We start from the raw sequence: 19,768 nt of genomic DNA, 5'->3' as shown, positions 1-19,768 counted from the left end.
CTTAAATAAACTACATCTGTAACGTATATTCTTTAATTTACAGTCATTTCTCAAGTGAAAAAATAACTTTAAAACACTTGCAAAGCACCTTAAGTACATATTCCTCAGGGTGTACCCAAATGCCTGAATCCATTCCCAGAATTAAGGACTTCTCCCAGAGCCCTGCTCATACAGCAACCAAGGGCCATTAATGAAAAGGGTCTCCTGCTACTACAATTGAAAGCACGACATCAGGCCATTGGGACCCGAAACCTCTGGCCTGAACAGTCTGGAAGGCTGGATAGAATTTCAGCACTGAGTATCTCAAAGCATAGAACTCCTGAAGACAATAAAATTTTTTTTTTAAACCAAAGAATGTAGCTCTAATGTGTGAAATTACCATGGCAACTCACACCAGGGTCATAGTATCAATGGAAAGCAAGCATCTGAGAATTACATTATGATGTCTCCTGATGCTCCAGCAGCGGCCTGGGTGACTGCTTCAGAAGAGTGAGAGGGTAGCAGTCAATACAGTTGGAGCAAATGTCTCCTTCTGTTCACTGTCCACCCATGCCACCTCCCCATTTTCATGAGTTAAAAATCCCTCATGGCTGGGCCATCCATGACTGGACCTAAACCTCCTTTGGAGGAGGAGAGGGTGTTTTCCATTCTTGCCCTGACTTGTGCTTGTGTATAGGTGTCCAGAAAGCTGGGAGCCTCTGGGTTTGCAAACACGTTGCCTGTGATCCTAGGGAGGGCTTGAATCCTGTAGGTGAGGGAGGCTGGGAAATGTCTTCATGTGCACCCAGGAAGAAGTGGCATGGGTGAACATACAGCAATGACTGTCCTTTAATTTAGACAAAGATTCAACATGTAACGAACACCTACCCTGGGCCAAGTATTTCCACCATTGTTTTCTTTCGTCCTTGAGGTTTGTTTTAATTTGATTCTAGTTACATAAAAGTAACTGAGTTTTATTTGAGGAGTGTGGGAATGGTCCCTCCTACCATTACTTTTATAAGTTAACGTTTATCCTATAGTTTCCATGTCTTAAGTATATAAAGATGGCCTGCTTTGTGCAGAACACTGTGATAAATCATATGCTGTGTCAGGAAGCAGGAAAGTTGTAGATATAAATACAGTCCTTCAAAAGTGTTTGCAATTTACATGGGGAATCAAATGTGCCTCAATAATAAGTCCAGCAGAGGAGTGCTGGCTATACAAATGGCCAGTCTTAATATTAAAAATCAGGATTCTGATAATACAAACTCACTTTTTAAAAGTTTGTTTCTTTTATGTAAGTAATGCATGCACACAATACAAATTCCAATAGGAACAAAATTACATATAACAAAAAGCTTATATTCCTTTACCCCAGCCTTTCACTTTTCATCCCCAGAAGCAACCACACTTGTAGTTTCTTATATAGCATTCTAGAGTGTTCTATGCATTTACATATGCGCTTGTATGTTTTTCCTCCTTGTTTTACTTAATGATATATTTTGAAAATATTTTCCATAGTTAGATATATAGACTTGCCTCATTCCTTTAAATCAAGGTAAGGCAACTATAGCCCACAGGTCAAATCCAGTCTCTACCTGTGTTAGTAAGTAAAAGCCTAATTAGAACACAGCCACACTATTCTTTTATGCATCGTCTGTGGGTGTTTTTGTGCTACAATGGTAGAGTTGAGTAATTGTGTCAGAGAATGTATGGTCCACAAAGGCTACAGTATTTACTATCTGGCCCTTTACAGAAAAAATCCGCCGACCCTTTCTTTAAATGACTGCCTAATATTCCATTTATGAATATGTCATCATTTATCTTAATAGTCCCTTATTAAAGGACATGTAGGTTATTTCTATTCTTATGTTATTACAGATACTGCTGCAATTGATATACACGTCATTCTCACATATGTGCTTATATCTGTACAAGTCCCTAGGAAGGGGATTGCTGGGCAAAAATGTCATGGAGTTTTCATGGAAGTATTTGTTAATATGGTCTTGCCAGCATCAACAATGTTAAGGAAGCCATAAAACAGACCAACTCTAAGGATCAACTGAGGACTGTGCTACTGGGAGACGAAATGAGGAACCTTTTCAAAGAGGAGTGAATGCTGGTTCTTTCGGCCAGAATCCCAGAATGGGAAGCCGATAGATGGGGAATGTGTGTAGTATCTCCATTCAAATGAATCTACAGATGTATCAGGATTGGGAAAACAGATGCAAAAGCATTAACTCCTGTTAAGGCCATTCTTTGCCCTAATTGCAAACTTCTCACCTCTCTCCCTGTTCCCATTTCCTAAAAAGAGTTATGTCAGAGCATTGGAGGCAAATGTGTGTGTCTGCTGGAGTTGCTGCTTTCAGAGACAGCTGCCTAGAGCCCCAGGAGCCCCAGAGAGTTCGACTTTGTGTGGACAGATTTGCCTGATTCTTGACTATGCTAGGCTGAACAGGTCTTGGTGATGAGTTCTGGGTTCCCTAACCATTAGAAGCCAGTTTGAACCCATCCTTGGGAGACCTGGAATTAACAAGCTTTGGGAAGAAAGTCACCCATAGGAGACTTGGAAGAGTTCAGGTCTTTCTGTACAGAGTGAAAGCTAGAACCAAGAATTAGGAACAATTCAGACGTCCACTTTCACCTACTGACTTCCTTTTATGCGCCAGGCACTATGTTAGGGGTACGTGTATAAGGATGAACAAGAGAATTCAGCTGCTTTCCAAAGGATTCACAGCCTAGTAGAGGGAAACAGATAAACCAGCAGTTCCCTAACTGCATATATCTTTTAAATTTTCAGGAAAATCACAGCAATACTTGACATCTGTCAGACAACGTGTGAACAACTAACTCAAAGTAGTTCACAGCTTCAACATTAGATCCTACCACACTCCTTTGGATGATGCTATGTCTTTGCAAAGCTAAGTTTTCAGCAGTTGCTGTGCTAAAAAGCAGGTACTGTGTGAAACTCAGTATGGAACAGGAAATGAAGGTGGTGGTATACAATCTAATTTCAAGTTTGAGAAGCTTTGCATGCCCAATGGGTATACCCACCATTAGTTAGTAAGTGTGGCTATTTAAAAATGAAATAAAATATATTCTTTCTTTCAATTTATGTGCATTATTTTTTTCAAATGCCTACTAAGCTATTAGAATAGAGATATTAATGAAGTTGTTTGGATCCAACTACCTAATAAATGGAATTGTTAGGTACTATGTGTACTATGAAAAAAAATACTGAAACACTAAGGGTAACGTGGATGGAAAAAGCTTGGGAACTTCTGAGATGGACACTTAACCAGCTTTGTGAACTTGGAAAAGTTAACACTTCAAACTCAACCTCGAGTTCCTCAACTATAAAGTAGGGATAGTAAGATTCACTACTTTAGGGTCTATTGTGAAGGTTAAACGAGATAATACAAGTAAAGAATTTAGCATAGGCACATAGTAAGTGATCATAAAGCACTGGCTCGTATAAATCCACAGAACTCTGGGCACAATAAGAGAAGGAGTATTTAACCCTATAATGACCTTAGCTTCAAATTTATTTCTGAGCCTACAGCTTTTCAAATCAAGTGCTATTGCCATGGTTCCTGCTGTAATATTTAGGGTCAACCAAATCATTCTAAAATCAGAAAATTAACAATCCCACTGAGGTTTGTCACAGTACTACTGGAATGACTTCACTGGTCAATCTTTTGTTGGGGCTTTCCTCCTCGTATTTAACATTAGTTCAGAGATTGCTCATTCTGTTTGGCAAAAAAAGGAAGGAATGTAGTAAATACTGTAATAGTTTAAGAAGTAAATTTAAGACAAATTGCATCAAAATTATTCTCCAGAGTCTCTGAAACATTTTTATGTTTCAAAGAGCTCTCATGATGTGATTGTAGTATGATTTTATTGTGGTTTACATCTTTCAAAAGCTAATTTTGGATCTAAAATTTTCTTTCCCTCTGAAAGATAAATTTACAGTAATATTCACGACTCATTTAAAAATAAAAGCTTTTATTTTGGATGTTACCCTAATTCCAAAGCATTCATGAAGATGGCTGATTTCATCATTAGACAGAGCCTTCTTGGCCTTTCAGCAAAGCCACCAGTTCCAAAAGGTGTAAGAAATTACTAGGCTTGTTAATTTTGGAAAAAGATAGATCAGAGTTAGAAAAAGGAGGGGAGAAAGTCAACACTCCAATTGTCTAGATCACTCACTGGTTCTCAAATGGGGAGGAGGAAGAATCTTACACCTTTTTCATGAACCTACAAGGGAAAGAGAAACATATAGCCCTGCTCCAGTACCCCACAGCTTGACTTTCACCTGTAATGGAACATAAAGAGAACAGGATGCTATGGCTCTCATGTACCAATTGAACCTGGGAGTTTCTGAGTATCCTGAAAGGCAGAAAGACGGTTTTCCAACTCAACCTTTCTCTGGCCCCCACCCCCACTCCCAACTCCCCTAGCAAATACTGGTCAAGCAGATGGTTTTGGTGTGATGCCCTGGAGGTTAACAGATGTGAATTCTGATGGAACAACAAGAGGACAAATGTCTTCTATTGCTGCACTCAAACCAAGCACATGGCCTGCCCTCCAACAAACAAATGATGCTTGAACTTGGCTGACTTTTAAATATTCCAAGCCAAGGTCAAAAGATGTCTCAGAGAAAGGGAAGAAGTAAAAGAGGTCAATAAGAAATAATTGATTTCAACATCACAGGAAGTGATTATTTTTAGTAGACTACTTCTTATGTCCCAAGGGTTAGGTATTCCCATGATAAGACTGGAGTTTCAAGAAAATAGAAGGCTCAGCACTCAACCCTGAAGAGTAGGAAGTGTCTACTGCCACTTGACGCCCACCTCCCTCCTTGAAGGGCCCTAGATGTCTAGGGAACTGGGTCTCAAGAGCCGAAGAGTTTTCTTTTAGTGAATATCTTCAATATTATACTGTCATTTCAACTAAAAATAAAACTACCATTTGATCTAGCAATCCCACTACTGGGTATCTACCAAAAGGAAAAGAAATCAATATATCAAACAGACACCTGCGCTCCTATGTTTATTGCAGCACTATTCACAATAGCAAAGATATAAAATCAACCCAAGTATCCATCAACAGAAGAACGAATAAAGAAAACATAGTATGTTTACACAATGGAATACTATTTAGCCATAAAAAATTAAATCATGTCTTTTGCAGTAACATGGATGGAACTGGAGGCCATTATCTTAAGTGAAACAACCCAGGCACAGAAAGTCAAATATTGTGTGTTCTCACTCCTAAGTGGGCGCTAAAAATGTGTACACATGAATGTACAGCACTGAATGATAGACAATGGAGACTTGGAAGGGTGAGAGGGTGGTAGGGGGTGAATGATGAGAAATCAGCTAATGAGTACAACGTACATTATTCAGGAGATGAATACCCTAAAAGCCTTGACTTGACCACTACACAATCTATGCATGTAACAAAGTTGTACCTGTGCTCCATAAGTTTGTACAAATAAAAAATAAGTAAAGCATGCATATATACACCAAAAGAAAATATTATGCTGTCTTTTGATTCTAAACAGTAGGTTTAACACTGTTCTGATTATCTGAGTAACTATCTTATAATTAAGATGCTACTTACTATCAGTACCTGAAGTTGTCTGTGTGTTTATATTCAAACCCTGCAAAAGACAAGTGATGTTACGGAGAGCTGCCCTAAAGCTTTGGTAATAGTTTGATTAGAGAAAAAGATGTGAGAATGGAATCATCCCATGGTACATAGCACAGCAATCCTATAATATTCACTTTGTCAATGGATACACTGCACATATACCAGTGGTCTACATTCAACTTCGAGACAATTGGCTATTAACAATGACTAGAGCCACAAATAGACAATAACACATTCTTTTATTTCTGATTGAATGAAAATATTTAATTATTAGTACTAATGCCATTTTGCAATTTCTACTAATGAAAATATACATTCTCCGCTTTAACATTTTTATTTTAAAATATAAAAATAAACTAAATTTAGAATTATACCAGAGGCCACGTCTTTCTAGCACTAAACCCAAAATTAGCAGATTTGCTTATATAAATCATTATTTACCATATTTAGTTTGTATTTATAAATTGAATTTTCATTATTCTTACTTTTTGTTTGTACTTACTGTACAAATTTATTTCAGCTTTATATTGATGTAAGAGCCATAAGCATATTTATGTTTATACTTAGATACCATAAAAATGTTAATTATTTCTAGAATTCTGTAAGTACTTTTTTCCCCCTGTATAAAATATTCACACATTGGTCAATTTTCAGAAAGATAAGACTAGAAGATAATTTTGAAACCAGGCATGTTGAAACATCAGATTTAGACTTAGAGATTTGTGCTTGGAGTCTGGCTGAGCCAACTTAGACTTACAGTTTCCACCCTACTGAGAAGTCGGGAAGGTTTTACCCAATTTGCCCTGCCTTGGCTGGAAGGCTAATGGCCATGTTTCCTTCCCTTTCTCCAAAGATAGGCCTGCTGAAAGTTGCTCAGTAGTAAAGAGAAGGAAGAAAGGAGGTAAACAAATTTAAAAATCTGAAAATAACATTATAAACAGGAAGGATATAGACCTTAAACTTTACTTAAAACTACTAGTACAATTTCAAAACTAATTCCCATACTCCTTTTATGTACAATCTACTGTAACCTGTTTCACTTCATGATCTCAGTATTTTGGGGGCGTTCCCAGTCTTACAGATGCTCACAAAGATGTCAGATGCAGTATCATGTGTTGTGCGCGGCTTCTTCCCCCTCCCTCCTGGTGGCTCTGTAGTAACCAGTCCTCCTGTCACGGCTCTCACTGAGCTGGACACTCTGCCCCCAGCGCTCTGGGCTATGGCGTTCAGAGCAGTGAAGTAGAAGAGAATGACCCCTGCCTTATGTAACATTCTGTTAGCAGGATACCAAAGTGCAGTGGCCTTGTGCTTTAGTGCCTTACACAATTTATATTTAAAGGAAAAGTGGAAAAAAACTGTTTTTACCTACAACTCTATCCCTAAGATCCAGAAGAAAAATTACTAGATCAAAGGTAGAAAACCTTTATAGATCCAAGCCTATGTGAGAATTTTACTCCGAAAAGACAAAAACAACTTTATTACTATATCAAAGCTTGAGTGGAGCAGTTTCCTACAGCATTGCTGATACCTAACTTTTTAAAAATCATTTTACTTTATCTTATTATAGTAATCATAATTTATATTTTCATCTATTCACGTTTACTAGAAAGTTACTATTAAGGTCAATGTTGTAGGAAACTGATAGTAATGCAAATGATTCTTGTCATTAAAATGTAATTTGTGCCTGGCAGAATGCAAGCAGTTATTGCCTTGTGGATATTGATCAGTTTTGCATCTCTTAAGCACATTCACTTCAACATTCCTGATGCACTTATATATTTGATGGCTCTTTGGGTTCTCTTTTGAGCCAATTATAAAATCTTCATGTTTCCTCATTAGTTAGTAAGTTAAATAAAATGTTTGCCATGTGTTCATTTTCTATGACAGCCATGATTTACCTTTAAAAAAAATCCTTTGCATAGATTTGCCTTGATTATTCTAGTAAAGACTGCACTGAGTTATTTTGCTCTCCTCAGAGGGGATAGAGGAAAGGGGGTTAAAGAGGTAAGAGGGAAGTGGGGAGCACCCTGATTTTCCCAGAGTTAAAGCCAGAGACGGTGCAGTGTGAGGAGTGCTCCAAGCAGGGTCGCAGGGAGGCAGTGAGCACAGGCTTCTCTGAAGGACTTTGCGGAGCTCAGAGAGAGAGAGGGAGTTAGGGAAGTGCAGGGTGCAGAGTGGAGGCTGTGACAGGAAGAGCAGTGTCTACAAAGGCCAAGGGGCTGTTATGGGCTGAGTTGTGTCTTCCAGAATTCATATGTGGAAGTCCTAAACCCAAGTACCTCAGAATGTGACTATTTTTGGAGATAGGGTCTTTACAGAGGTAATTAAGTTAAAATGAGTTCATTGGGGTGAGCCCTAATCCAATATGGCCAGTGTCCTTACAAAAAGAGGCGATTAGGACACAGACACACACTGAGAGAAGACCATGTGAAGACACAGGGAAAAGATAGCCACCTACAAACCAAGGAGAGAGGCCTCAGAAGAAACCAACCCCTCTGATACTTTGATCTTGGACTTCCAGCCTCCAGAAATGTGAGAAAATAAATTTCTGTTGTTTGAACCTGCAGTCCCCATTCCCTGGGCTGCGTGTGGGCTGGTACCAGTCTGCGTGGCCTGTTAGAAACTGGGGCACACAGCAGGAGGTGAGCAGCAAGCGAGAGAGCAAAGGAAGCTTCATCTGTATTGACAGCTGTTCCCCATTCATTGCCTGCATCGCTGCATAAGCTCCGTCTCCTGTCAGATCAGTGGCAGCTTTAGATTCTCATGGGAGCCAGAACCCTCCTGTAAACTGTGCATGCGAGGGATCTAGGTTGTGTGCTCCTTGTGAGAATCTAATGCCTGACGATCTGAGGTGGAGCTGAGGCGGTGATGCTAACAAATACAGATTATAATTAGCAGAGAGGTTTGACGGCACAATAAATGTAATGCACTTGAATCACCGTGAAACTACCTCTCTCACCCCCCAGAAAAATTATCTTCCATGAAACCAGTCCCTGGTGCCAAAAAGGCTGGGGACCACTGGTTTAAACCACCCAGTCTGTGGTACTTTGTTATGGTAGCCCTAGCAAACTAGTACAGGAGAAAGAGCTCGGGACTTTTGGAAAACCAAAAGTAACACCGAGGGTGCCATTATATGGTACCACTCTTACTTTTCTCCAAAATTTTAGGTGTAATTTAGTGATTCATCAATAAAATTACTTAGTACCTAGTGAAACATTAGTTCCCACCCTTTCCACCCTGAGTTCTGTGTGTTCTCTGAGCTCCCACAGCCATTTTACTTGTACCTTTATTATAAAACTCATGTCCTGTGTTGAAACTATCTCTTTCAACCACCATGTGTTTCTCTACCACTAAACTATAAACCTCTCAAAAGCAGGGATGGTGGTTGTATTTCAATCTCCTTTGTATGTCTAGCACCCAGAAGATAGTTGGTGCTCAACAAATGTTTGTGGAAAAAAGAAATTTACTAGATAGTTAAATAAATGGCCATTCATTTATGCCAAAGATAACTTGAAGGAGATTTTTTTCTTGGGGATTTAGGCGTAACTAGTTAGAACTATATAGTCACCCTTTAAGTCAAGTTTGCAGTGGCAGCTAGGCACCAGAGCAGAGCTAGTCAAAAGCCATTGCACATTTACCCAGCCCTGGGTGAGATGATTTGTGCCTTGCCCTAGAAAAGTTTTGGAAAAAAGATGCTCTGAGGCCCACTGCCCTGGGAAATCTTTTAGGGTCGCCTATCCCTGGGATTAGCCTACTACTGTTTTATGCTAACTGAAGTTAAATCTTTGCTCATTCAGCCTCATTTGTCATTAAAAGAATATATCTTTCCCCTTATAAACTGCTCTCTCCTTGGGAGCTATTTGCTGTATAAACATTTGACTCTAACGTGGGTGACAAACATTTTCTGTAGAGAGCCAGGTAGTGAATACTTTAGGCTGTGTGGACCCTACAGTCCCTGTTGCAACTATTGAACTTTACCACCGGCGTACAAACACAGCCACAACAATAGGTAAAGGGATGAGCATGGTTATGTTCCAATAAAACGCTGGACACTTAAACTGGAATTTCATGTAACTTTCTCATCACAAAATATAAGTCTTCTTCTGATTTTTTCCAATCATTTAAAAATGTAAACACCATTCTCAGCGTGTGGGCCTTAGAATAACAGGTGGCAGGCCAGAGTTGGCCCATGGCCTGTGGTTTGCCTAGCCCTGCCCTAAGCCAGTATCTTCCCCTCAACCTTGTGTGTTTGACCTCCAGGTCTGTTTCTTTTGCTGCAGTAAGACTGTAACATTCAAATGTGAATATTTCTAGGAAGCAATGGGCTCTCTCCCCAGTCCTTTGAAGCTTAGTGTGAATGAGAGCCTGGGGAGAAAATGAAAAATAAGAACAAAAAGGAAATAAGACAAAGCCAAGTTTAACCCAACAAAGCCTAGCCTGCAACCTGCAAAAATAGCTTTGTACTTTGCTTGTTGCTCAGCTTAAGTTGGTTTTTCATTGAAAAAGAATGAGCATATTTCTCTCATCAGAGTAAATATTATTTCAGATAAACCTGGGAAGCTGTTAATGTTGTCTTGGGCCACACATTTTTACCTGTGCCACTTCCTGACCTCAAATTCAACCTTGTGAAGGGTTGGTCTAAGCCTCAGTGTGAAGGAAAGAGGACTAACAACTGATATGATCTGGTGTTGTGCCAGTCTGCACAGAATTAGAAGGTGGATTATTGTGGATTTGTTTTCCTTTAGGAATTAGGGCTGGCACTGGCTTAGCTTCAGTGCAGCGAGGTATTAACTGAAATGCATTTCTATCTTAGCAGCCACATCCCATTTAGCCTTGGTGACTTTGGAGTGACTTCCAAAGCAATCTCATCAGAGTGAGTCAGCAGATTAAGGCTAACTTTGTGTCAGAACCGTAGGCAACAAGAAATGAAGTGCACTGCACTGGTGCTCCAGCTGCGAAAAATAAAGCCAAACTGTGTGAGCTGAGTTTGCAGATGTTGGCTCGACTTCCAAGTGGATCTCCCTCAGTCAACCAGCAGCAAGAAGGTGCAAATCAAGACACAGTAAGGATGTTGCCATCATGGCTGGCTGTGTACTTGCTTGAAGGCTCTCGAGGTTCCCCATCAAGTCCAATGTGAAGTGTTCTCCCCTCTTTCCTTACCTGTTTGGCAAATTCACTAAGTTTAATCAGAGAAAATCTGAGAGCACATGCACTGAGGAGGGCTCCCTTTAGATGGCCCAGCACTTCATTTGAAGTCACTGAACCTCTGGGAACCTCGCCTTCCTCATCTGCAAAATGGGACTTAAAGTCCACATCCCACGATTGCTGTAAAGATTACGTGAGATAATGTATGTGAGGATGCTTTATAAACTCTATCAATATTAGTTTTTATTTTATCCTCTCTCCATGCCTACTTACCTAAACAAAAATATGTCTTATTGCCCCAGATTAGAAGCCGGGGAGTGGACAGGGACAAATTACTCTCAGATTATCTTCTTGCCTCTTGTCCCCATCAACAAGCACTTATCAAATGACTTATGCACTGGAGCAGGAGACCTCTGGTTTATGAAAACATGAATTCCTTAAAGGGTCAAGACTGAAATATTTTTTCTGATGCAATTCAATTTGTCAGTAGCCCCTCATTTTTATCTGCCCCATCCTTGACAGGGCAGTTCTGTGCAGATCACTTGTCCTATACTTCAAACACACACAGAAAATTCCCAACACATTACCATGCACTGCACACACACACTCCCACACAATCAGCCCCACAACTAGGCAGATAGGTAGTTACCCATATTCTGTAGGGTAAGATTGCCACTAAGGTTTTCTGCTATAAAATATCTCTCTACTAACTTGGGATGCATACCACAAATATCATTATTGTGGAGTCATTCATTCAAACTATAGAATTATCCCTACCTCTAGATAGTAACAACTTTGTGTAAATTTCTTTAGTATATCTTTTTTAAAGTAGGTAGCCAGGAGCTGCGTTGAGGTCAGTGGAATGGCAGGCGGAGCACAGAAATAGGGGGTAGGTTATATCCAAAAATGGAAAAGATACCACAAGGACCCAATATTTTCCATCATATTTATATCTTGGACTATCCCTGTCTATCCCCACACTCTTTTAACAAATATTGAGTACCAGCTGTGAATCAGGAGTTGTGGTTGTTAGCAACACATCAAGCATATTTAAGCAGAAAAGGAACTAATTGAAGGGCTATGGAATAGCTCACAGAATTATCCAGAAGTCTAGAGAATAAGGCTCAGAAACAAGAAAGGGTAAAGAAAACTAAAGTGCCTCCAGGACCACAGGCAAAGCCAAACCATAATACCAACTCGGAAGGATACTGCCGTCACCTCTGCTGAATCCTAGAAACCATCCCTTAGTGCACCTCTCACTGCCCTGCTGCTGCCCTAGAAACTCCTCCTCTGTGGACTCTGGGCTGTCCTTGTAGCTTTGTGTCTAGGGCACTCTGGGGCCTGTTCATCTGAGCGATCAAGCCCAGTTCACGTGCTTACTATGCCCTACCTGCATAGCTGGGGATGTAAAACTACAGTGTTCTCATGTCTTGAGTGGGAGGCATGCTCTGCTGTACACCAGGACTCATGATGTAAACAATTTCCCAAAATATAGAAAGGGAGTAAAACAGTAGACAGCCCACAAAATGACAAGTGACCCCTATTCATCTACTTTGTGTCAGGCAATGTGCTCTATTCTAGGAATAAGATACAGTTGTGGTCCCCAAGGAACTGAGAGTCTAACAAGAGAGACAGACGTGTGAATGGGAAACGTTTTCATGTTCATTACAACAGCATTTAATATAGGTGCAAAAAATGCCATTGGCTCCCAGTGGAAGGAATGACTGAGTCCCTAGGAATAGGAAAAGGCCATGGAGAGGAAATACCATTTGAAATGACTCTTGAAGGATCCATGGGATTTACCTGGTGGAGAAGGGATGGAGGCAAAAGCCTTTCGGTGTGCAGGGCAAGCGGGGAGGGAAGTTTGTGCAAAGGTATAAATCATGAAAAGCAAACTACTCGGAATTCTTATTTGCAAACAGCTTACTCTGATTCTAGTGAACTTAATCCAAAAAGTAATTCATGATATGGGAGGCTGGTGGTTCAGATCGACAGAGAGGCTGGGAACCAAAGGTAGAAAACTGGCAGAAATCAAAGGAAGCCAAAGGGCTGGAACCAGAGCCAAGGCCTCACCCCAGGAGAGGCCTGTCAGGACTCCAGCGTCACTGGACACAGACCCCACTGCTGCCCTTGCACACTGGGTGCTGCCGCCACTGCCACCAGCAGAATGGATTCTCAGAGGCCAAACCACATGGCGCACCAGTGCTGTCACTACTGGGGACAGGGAATGTCCTTGTCCTCCCACCCAAACACCCTGGATTCCCCCCAAATGTTAATAAAAAGGAGATTCATGAGCTGAGCATCCCTCAAAAAAAAAAAAAAAAAGAAAGAAAGGCAGCCCCTCCAGAGGGTGTGGCCTAACCTGGGACCATTGAGAAATTCCACTTGTTAGAGCCCAGGGTGTGTGGAGCAACATGGTGCAGAAGGAGATGGAGAGGGAAAGAAAGAAGGTTTGAAGGCTCATGTGACCACCTCATCATTGAGAACTTTCTCTTGTAGGCAGTGAGAGTTAGTGGAGGTAGTAACAGCCCAATTACTGTGTTTTGTTCTGTTTTGTTTTCCAGACAGATAACTTTGGTGGCCATGTGGACAGGGAACAGGAGCAGAGAAGGATGAGTAGCTGGGTAGCTGGAGGGTCAGCTAGGAGCGTGTTGTTCCATTACATGTGACAGATAAGGAGAGCTTGGGCTAAGGCAGTGGTTGGGCTGGCAGAGAGGAGAAGCTGAATTCATGGATATTTCTGGAATTAAAATCGATGGAATTTGATCAACTTGAGGTTGCACAGATTCTGTCGACTTCATTTATCTGCTGAGTGATACTTGTGTGGAGAAAACTGTGGAAGGCAAGGAAGCAGCTGGGACCAAAGAAGCCTTCTTTTCCCTGGTTATCTGCACCTACTCCAGAAATGTGCAGAAGGACCCGTGTGGCTTTGTGTTTCTCTCATCAAGGACAGGAGCTGCAGGCAGGGGCTCCCTAAACACTTTCAGCTGCTCAGCTGCACACGCCTAGGAGACTGATGGGTTGGCATTGCCCTGGAACACTGCTGAGAACTCCACACTTGCTCCACAGTCTGCTCATTTTAGACGAGCAAGCAGCCTTTGGTTCTCACCTATCTTGATCTGTCCTCCAGCTTCCCAGGGAAGGGAACTAAAAACAGGAGGTAGATGGGTCTGGTAAGCCCCGGGGAGAGGAGAAACTCTAGGACGTCAGAGTCCTGCTATTTCCATATATCATTCATGCGTTCATTTTAAATGTTAATTAAGTTCCTACTGCTGACAGAGCCCTGCACTAGATTCTATGGGGACATCAGAAATCATATAAGACATGAGCATCATTCCAAAGGAAGTTACAGTTGAATGGAGGAGACAAAGCATGAAGTCAAGTCTACAAGTGTCTATTAACTGTGTATTGTGTTTGCAGCACACTAGAGAATAATTACAATGTTCCATATGTCACTGCATGAGAGCACTGCAAGGCTAAGTGCCAAAGATGTGAAAAATGAAAGAAAGAAAAGTATTGGGCAAGGAAAATAAAAGAGCACTTCCTGGAGGAACTGATTCTTAAGCTGAGCTTTGAAAGAAATGCAGGATATAGATTCCTCAGTAGGGAAGTAAAGGAGGAATATTCCACGAGGGGAGTCCTTAGGAGCAAAGGCACTGAGGAAGAGGCAAACAGGCAACGGACAGGGGACAGTCCAGAGACTGGCTGCAGTCTGACTAGGTGGCTTCATGGTAGAGTTGAGACGGGAGCTGAAAGTAGAGAGGACAGTGGGCCTGAGTGATGAGGAACTTCCAATGTCAGGCAGAGGAATTTCTAATGAAATTCCACAGAGGGTTCCTGTGTGGTGAATACATGCCAAATTGATATTCAAAGGAAATTGATCAAGGAATTGCTTTGCAGCATGGCCCAGAACAAGAATTCAAGATCTAACCCCTTGGGGAATGATATAGTAATTTCGGGGTGAGTGGAAAAGAGTAACAGATGTGGAATGAAAGAAAAAATCTGAAAAAGCATCTTGAAGGAAGAATAAGTATTCCTGATAGGATCAAGGTTTGGAGGCAGAATCAAAAAAAAAAAAAAAAAACCCAAGGCTTCCTGGAGCCTTGAAGAATGGTAGTACCTCTGACAATAATGGAGAAAATTCAAGAAACACTAATCAGTGTTGGGAGGGGAAGACTTGGAAGGTCAGATTTTGAAATGTTTTAAATGGAAATAATAAACACCTCTTCTGTATCGCCTGGACACATCACCTGTAAGCACTATAGGTGATTGTAGTCTAACTGTGGAGAGAGAAAGAGTTTTATGGAGAAAACAGTAATATATCATTTTCATGCTTGCACATTTGAAGATGAAACACTAAAATATTTAGATGACATGCCTAAACCTGTACACTAGCCCATCATTTCATATCAATCTCTTGCCTGTGTGACCCACTTGGTGTTTTTCAAAAATATGCTCCCATATTATTTTCTGGGAGTTTATAATAACTGTAAAATAAAACAGGGCAGGCATCTCTAAGAATTATTTCTGTTGGAAACTGAGATATAGGAAGGTGAAGTGACTGGTCCAAAATCACATAGCTGAGAGCACTAGTCTATTGATTTCTGGTTTTGTTTTTTTTGCCATTAACCTAGGTTGCCCTCCTCATATGGGATGGTGATGCTAACCATTATCTTAGTGTAGTGTTACTGACAATCTGGTATGGGCTGGCTGATGTGCTAAACCCCGAGTATACATCGCCTCCCCTAATTCTCCCACCAACTCTCCAGGGAAGGTGTTTTGTTTACCCATCTCACAAATCAGAAAACTGAAGTTCCAAGGATTTTGGTAACTAACCCAATGTCACATGACTGGTAAGTGGCAGGGGCAGAATTTGAACCTGGCCTAACTCCAGAGCCTATATCCTTTATCCCACACCATACTGCAAAGTACCACCTCTAATCAGGTGACGTTGTGCTTGTCTGAACTGTTTCCCCTTTAGCCTTCTTTCCTTGACTAAGTGAATCAAATTACTTTAGTTTTCCTCATCAGCTCTGCAGCATTATCCTTTAGTAATACCACTTACTGTCCTCTGGATCTTAAGATCTAGAACTCAGAACTAATTGGACTAGGTTGTTGGTGAATAAATGTGTAGATATAGAGAGAGAAATATATAATATATGTATTTTTGAGAAACTTAAAAGTTCAAAATAAACAGCAGATAAATATAGTCATTTTCTTTTGTACTTTTAACGTGTGTGCCTATATAGAGATTAAGTTTTACTGATATGGTAATACTTTAGATAATGTGGACATTGAGATGAGCTTAAAGAAAGAGAAGGAAGATGTTAATGCTGGGCCGGCAGCACTGTGTGAGGTATTTTAGATACATTATCCCATTTAATCTTTATAACCCTATGAGACAGATATCATTAATATTGTCCCCATTTTATAGATGAGGAAACTAAGACCCAGAGAAGTTAAATCACTTGTACAATTTCACGAAGCTAAACAGAGGCAGGGCTTGGATTTGAACTTAGGACAATTTGGTTTCCAAGCTCATGGTTTTCCATTATTTGACACCACCTCCAAATCAATGCTTAAGAGGTGATTTTAAAAAACAGTCTACATAACCTAGGGTTACATTGTAAAACACAGCTGGATTCTGGAGGCTGTCTTTGGTATAGTCTATAAACAAGGTGCTTATGACTTCGGGGGATTTTTTTTATGATGGGAAGTGCATGGTTTAAATGTGTCCTCCAAAAAGCACGTGTTGGAAACTTAATCCCTGTTGCAATAGTGTTGGGAGGTGGGGCCTAATGACAGGCCAAAACGGTTTTTCCCTCATGAATGGATTGATGCTGCTATCATAGGAATGGGTTCCTTATAAAAGGATGAGTTCAGCCCACTTTTCTCTCCCTCTCTCCCCACCTCCTTTGCCCTTCCATCATGGGATGATGCAGCAAGAAAGCCCTCACCAGATGCCAGCCCCTGATCTTGGAATTCCCAACCTGCCGAATCATAAGCCAATAAATTTCTGTTCATTACGCATCACCCAGTCTGTGGTTTCTCTTACAGCAGCACAGCAGGACGAAGACAGGGAGAAGGACTTCAATTTTCCTCTTCCACATTTAAGAGCTACAGACCAGTCCAGGATACTCCCTATCTTTCTCCATTTCTATTTTTTTTTGCCCTTCTTTGGCTTTTTCTTTCATTCTTTCCTTCCTTTCCCACTCTCTTCCTCAAAGTAAAGTAAAAATGGTCACCTGCAATGATTCTGCCTTCCTTGGCCATGTGCACCTGGCATTCAAAATTCATATTTCAAGAGATCATCCCGAAAGGAAATGAGGGGTCCTCAAAAACGTGGGCAGTTTTTTTCTACTACCATAGATCTTGTTGCTGCAATAATTATGCCCTTCTGAAATCCTCCTTTCGAGAATCCAGTCCATCACTGTCACATTCTCTCTTTTGGGCGAGAGCCTTTACAGCGCCCACCGCCTTCTGCTCTCCTATCTCTGTGTCATGAAAGCACAAGTAGCATATGGAACCGACTCTACGAGCCTTCCTGTCATAGTGTGGTGATCTCTCTGGCTCTGCTACTTACTAGACAAGTTGCTTCCAAACGGGTATCATCATAGAATCTATTACATAGGGACATTGTGTGAGTTAAAGATATATTTACCACAGTGCCAACTACTAGAATAAATTCAATAAATCATTATCTAAAGAAACCATCAGAAAAGAGTCCCTGGGACTATGGGACAGATGGTTTTGGGGACGTATCTGACCTAATGCAGAGCCCTGCTGTAATTAGGCTGCGAGGCGCTGGTGCTGCAGTACCTGGACCTGCAGTGAACAGACCACGTGCAAGTGCCGCTGAAGCTGACACCCAGGGGCTGAGTGCACTTGCGTGCCCTGCCTCACTCCCTTTTCCTGGAGCAAAGCACACCTGGCACCATCCACAGCAGACCCAAGGGTGCATCCCCTCTGCAGCTCAGGCATGCCCAGCCTTTCTCAAACTGCACCAAGGCTAACGCCAAGCCTGCACTTCCTTCCTGGCATCCTGCTGAAATGAATGGATTCATGCCTAATAGTGGAGGCAACAGAAAAATATTCTGTTTTTCAGTCAGGTTTAGAAAAACTCCAGAGCAAAAGTTGATTCCTTAAAAAGAATTTTGCAATATCTTCCAGCTGTTTCATGATTGGAGTCAGCAGGGTTGCCAGCCTTGCTCAATGGATGTCAGTTTCTCTGTTGGCAGGAAAACTCAAGAGGAGCTTGGTGCCTCTATCACAGGGCCTGATTCAGCCCTGGGAAGCAGTCCAAGCACTTCCCCAGGGCCTGTGGGGAGACGCTACCTACCCCGGGATGACAAGCACAATGTAACAGCTATCTTTCTGTGTTTGGAGGGCCATCATGTGGGAGTCACAACAGATTGAGGACCCATATGTTACAATTACAGGAGTGATTTTTTTCACTTAACCTAATAAAGATCTTTGTGAATCTAATGCAGCCAAACAATTGACAGGCAGTATTATAATATAATAGAAAGAACACCTATATGATGCTTTTCAATTCTAATCTTCTAGAAGTCAATAAAGACTTGGCTATCTTGAGGGGACAAGAAAGATGCTGCACACCAAAGGGTCAGAAGTCAAACAAATGTTTAATGCTTCTTAATGTCCAGAATGTTCTGCCATGGGAACAGGACAAACCTAAGAGAGCCAGAGTAGCCACAGATGGAAGATCTAGGAGACAGTCTCTTCCGGAGCCACACAGGAAATATCCCCTGATCTGTAAGTGCCTTGGCTGAAACATTTCTGCCCATCGCCTGTGTGGCCTTCCTGTTTCAGCTGTCTGCGACTTGGCTGGTGCCTGCCTCGCCCTGCACTGCGTAATGTCTAACCTGGCTTTTTAAATAGGCGCTGTCTCAGGGCCTTGAGCTTCCTGCCTAGTCCAGAGGCGTAGCTAGACCGGGCCTAAAATACTGAATTGGGGGCAAAGAGGGAGTGGCCCCTGACATTCCGAAGCTACCCTGGAACTCTCCAGCAAGCTGTTATTCTCCTGTTCGATCTAAACAATCTCACAGAATACCAACTTCTGACAAAGTTACTCTGACATCAGGATAATCAAGGCCATTTCATAATCCGTCTAAGCACAGACAAAACAAGGTCATCGTGCCAACTGCAAAATGCCAAACACTCTTCTCTCAGCCAAAATGAGTGACTGTAAATTCTTTACTAATTACAATATCATAGTCATTCTAGTCTCCTCTCCCTATAGATAGGATTTACTAAGATACCCAATAATAGAATTGCCCCACTCACAGCATCCAATCTAACGTGAGTCTTCTGCTTCTTTAGACCCTCCTCAAAAAATAATTATACACTTTGTATGGAATCAGAGAAGACCCCGTATAGCAAAAGCAATCTTAAGCAATAAAAACAAAATGGGAGGTATTGATTTGCCAGACTTCAAACTATACTACAAAGCTGTGGTTCTTAAAACTGCTTGGAATTGGCACAAGGGTAGGGACACAGACCAGTGGAACAGAACAGAAAACCCAAATATAAAACCATCCTCATATAACCATCTAATCTTTGACAAAATAGACAAAAACATACTCTGGGGACAAGAGTCCCTATTCAATAAATGGTGCTGGGAAAACTGGATAGCCACATGTAGAAGACTGAAACAGGACCCACAGATTTCACCTCTCACAAAAATCAAATCACGATGGATAACAGATTTAAACCTTAAATGGGAAACGATTAGAATTCTAGAAGAAAATTACAGACATTGGTCTAGGCAAAGAATTTATGAAGAAAACCCCTAAGGCAATTGCAGCAACAACAAAAATAAACGAATGGGACCTGATTAAATTAAAAAGCTTCTGCACAGCCAAAGAAACAGTCATGAAAATAAACAGACAGCCTACAGAATGGGAAAAAATTTTCACATACTACACATCAGATAAAAGACTGATAACAAGAATCTATTTAGAACTCAGGA

Source organism: Lemur catta, chromosome 1 (assembly GCF_020740605.2).
Source record: "Lemur catta isolate mLemCat1 chromosome 1, mLemCat1.pri, whole genome shotgun sequence".
NCBI lineage: Eukaryota > Metazoa > Chordata > Mammalia > Primates > Lemuridae > Lemur > Lemur catta.
The sequence above is the reverse complement of the archived record's forward strand: the minus strand, read 5'-3'. Positions refer to the sequence as shown.